This window comes from Triticum dicoccoides, chromosome 7A (assembly GCF_002162155.2).
Source record: "Triticum dicoccoides isolate Atlit2015 ecotype Zavitan chromosome 7A, WEW_v2.0, whole genome shotgun sequence".
NCBI lineage: Eukaryota > Viridiplantae > Streptophyta > Magnoliopsida > Poales > Poaceae > Triticum > Triticum dicoccoides.
In genome coordinates, this window is record NC_041392.1 from 706,942,489 (window position 1) to 706,946,809 (window position 4,321).

Sequence of the window (4,321 nt, forward strand, 5' to 3'; positions counted from 1 at the left end):
TATTCTTTGATTTAAATGAATAACCGTCTCGCATCAAACAAGATCCTGATATAATGTTCATGCTCAACGCTGGCACCAAATAACAATTATTTAGGTCTAATACTAATCCCGAAGGTAGATGTAGAGGTAGCGTGCCGACCGCGATCACATCGACTTTGGAACTATTTCCCACGCGCATCGTCACCTCGTCCTTAGCCAATCTTCGCTTAATCCGTAGCCCCTGTTTCGAGGTGCAAATGTTAACAACAGAACCAGTTTCAAATACCCAGGTGCTACTGCGAGAATTAGTAAGGTACACACCAATAACATATATCTCACATATACCTTTGTTCACTTTGCCATCCTTCTTATCCGCCAAATACTTGGGGCAGTTCCGCTTCCAGTGACCAGTCTGCTTGCAGTAGAAGCACTCAGTCTCAGGCTTAGGTCCAGACTTGGGTTTCTTCTCCTGAGCAGCAACTTGTTTGTTCTTCTTCTTGAAGTTCCCTTTCTTCTTCTCTTTGCCCTTTTTCTTGAAACTGGTGGTCTTATTAACCATCAACACTTGATGCTCCTTCTTGATTTCTACCTCCGCGGCTTTTAGCATTGCGAAGAGTTCAGGAATAGTCTTATTCATCTCTTGCATATTATAGTTCATCACGAAGCTTTTGTAGCTTGGTGGCAGTGATTGAAGAACTCTCTCAATGACACTATCAACAGGAAGATTAACCCCCAATTGAGTCAAGTGATTATGATACCCAGACATTTTGAGTATATGTTCACTGACAGAACTATTCTCCTCCATCTTGCAGCTACAGAACTTATTGGAGACTTCATATCTCTCAATCCGGGCATTTGCTTGAAATATTAACTTCAACTCCCTGAACATCTCATATGCTCCATGACGTTCAAAACGTCATTGAAGACCCGGTTATAAGCCGTAAAGCATGGCACACTGAACTATCGAGTAGTCATCAGCTTTGCTCTGCCAGACGTTCATAACATCTGGTGTTGCTCCTGCAGCAGACTTGGCACTTAGCGGTGCTTCCAGGACGTAATTCTTCTGTGCAGCAATGAGGATAATCCTCAAGTTATGGACCCAGTCCGTGTAATTGCTACCATCATCTTTCAACTTTGCTTTCTCAAGGAACGCATTAAAAATCAACGGAACAACAGCACGAGCCATCTATCTACAATCAAACATAGACAAGCAAGATACTATCAGGTACTAAGTTCATGATAAATTTAAATTCAATTAATCATATTACTTAAGAACTCCCACTTAGAAAGATATCCCTCTAATCCTCTAAGTGATCACATGATCCAAATCAACTAAACCATGTCCGATCATCACATGAGATGGAGTAGTATCAATGGTGAACATCAATATGTTGATCATATCTACTATATGATTCACGCTCGACCTTTCGGTCTCCGTGTTCCGAGGCCATATCTGTTATATGCTAGGCTCGTCAAGTTAAACCTGAGTATTCCGCGTGCGCAACTGTTTTGCACCCGTTGTATTTGAACGTAGAGCCTATCACACCCGATCATCACGTGGTGTCTCAGCACGAAGAACTTTCGCAATGGTGCATACTCAGGGAGAACACTTATACTTTGATAATTTAGTGAGGGATCATCTTATAATGCTACCATCAATCAAAGCAAGATAAGATGCATAAAAGATAAACATCACATGCAATCAGTATAAGTGATATGATATGGCCCTCATCATCTTGTGCTTGTGATCTCCATCTTCGAAGCACCGTCATGATCACCATCGTCACCGGCGCGACACCTTGATCACCATCGTAGCATCGTTGTCGTCTCGCCAATCTTATGCTTCCACGACTATCGCTACCGCTTAGTGATAAAGTAAAGCATTACAGCGCAATTGCATTGCATACAATAAAGCGACAACCATATGGCTCCTGCCAGTTGCCGATAACTCGGTTACAAAACATGATCATCTCATACAATAAAATTTAGCATCATGTCTTGACCATATCACATCACAACATGCCCTGCAAAAACAAATTAGACGTCCTCTACTTTGTTGTTGCAAGTTTTACATGGCTGCTACGGGCTTAAGCAAGAACCGTTCTTACCTACGCATCAAAACCACAACGATAGTTTGTCAAGTTGGTGCTGTTTTAACCTTCACAAGGACCGGGCGTAGCCACACTTGGTTCAACTAAAGTTGGAGAAACTGACACCCGCCAGCCACCTGTGTGCAAAGCACGTCGGTAGAACCAGTCTCGCGTAAGCGTACGCGTAATGTCGGTCCGGGCCGCTTCATCCAACAATACCGCCGAACCAAAGTATGACATGATGGTAAGCAGTATGACTTATATCGCCCGCAACTCACTTGTGTTCTACTCGTGCACAACATCAACGCATAAAACCTAGGCTCGGATGCCACTGTTGCGGAACGTAGTAATTTCAAAAAAATTCCTACGCACACGCAAGATCATGGTGATGCATAGCAACGAGAGGGGAGAGTGTTGTCTACGTACCCTCGTAGACCGAAGCAGAAGCGTTAGCACAACGCGGTTGATGTAGTCATACGTCTTCACGGCCTGACCGATCAAGCACCGAAACTACGGCACCTCCGAGTTCTAGCACACGTTCAGCTCGATGACGATCCCCGGACTCCGATCTAGCAGAATGTCGGGGAAGAGTTCTGTCAGCACGACGGCATGGTGATGATCTTGATGTTCTACCGTCGCAGGGCTTCGCCTAAGCACCGCTACAATATTATCGAGGATTATGGTGGAGGAGGGCACCGCACACGGCTAATAGATCTCAAGGATCAATTGTTGTGTCTAGAGGTGCCCCCTGCCCTCGTATATAAAGGAGCAAGGGGGAGGGGCGGCCGGCCAGGAGGAGGCGTGCCAGGGAGGAGTCCTACTCCTACCGGGAGTAGGACTCCCTCCTTTCCTTGTCCAACTAGGAGAGGGGGAAGGAAGGGAGAGAGGAGAGAAAGGAAAGGGGGGGGGGGGGCGCCGCCCCTTCCTCCTTGTCCAATTCGGACTAGAGGGGGAGGGGGCGCGCAGCCTGCCCTGGCCGCCCCTCCTCTGCTCCACTTTGGGCCCATGAGGCCCATTAACCCCCGGGGATTTCCGGTAACCCCCGGTACTCCGTTTTATATTCGATAACTCCCGGAACCATTCATGTGTCCGAATATAGTCGTCCAATATATCAATTTTTATGTCTCGACTATTTCAAGACTCCTCGTTATGTCCGTGATCACATCCGGGACTCCGAACAACCTTCGGTACATCAAAATATATAAACTCATAATGAAACTATCATCGTAACGTTAAGCGTGCGGACCCTACGGGTTCGAGAACAATGTAGACATGACCGAGACACGTCTCCGGTCAATAACCAATAGCGGAACCTGTATGCTCATATTGGCTGCTACATATTCTACGAAGATCTTTTATCGGTCAGACCGCATAACAACATACGTTGTTCCCTTTGTCATCGGTATGTTACTTGCCCGAGATTTGATCGTCGGTATCTTAATACCTAGTTAAATCTCGTTACCGGCAAGTCTCTTTACTCGTTCTGTAATACATCATCCCGCAACTAACTTATTAGTTGCAATGCTTGCAAGGCTTATCTGATGTGCATTACCGAGAGGGCCCAGAGATACCTCTCCGACAATCGGAGTGACAAATCCTAATCTTGAAATACGCCAACCCAACAAGTACCTTCGGAGACACCTATAGAGCACCTTTATAATCACCCAGTTACGTTGTGATGTTTGGTAGCACACAAAGTGTTCCTCCGGTAAACGGGAGTTGCATAATCTCATAGTCAGAGGAACATGTATAAGTCATGAAGAAAGCAATAGCAACAAACTAAACGATCAAGTGCTAAGCTAACGAAATGGGTCAAGTCAATCACATCATTCTCCTAATGATGTGATCCCGTTAATCAAATGACAACTCAAGCCTATGGTTAGGAAACGTAACCATCTTCGATCAACGAGCTAGTCAAGTAGAGGCATACTAGTGACACTATGTTTGTTTATGTATTCACACATGTATTATGTTTCCGGTTAATACAATTTTAGCATGAATAATAAACATTTATCATGATATAAGGAAATAAATAATAACTTTATTATTGCCTCTAGGGCATATTTCCTTCACAAGACCTTTGTTGAAAAAAAAATCTGCAACTTGATCTATGTTGTAAAAAATTCAGCAACATGACCCGTGTTGCAGAAAATTCCTGCAACACGACCAATATTCGAATGGTATAGTGTGACGTTCGGCCACTCAATGCGTGAGATCCGATGGGCGACGACTAGCAGCGTCATAATTACATA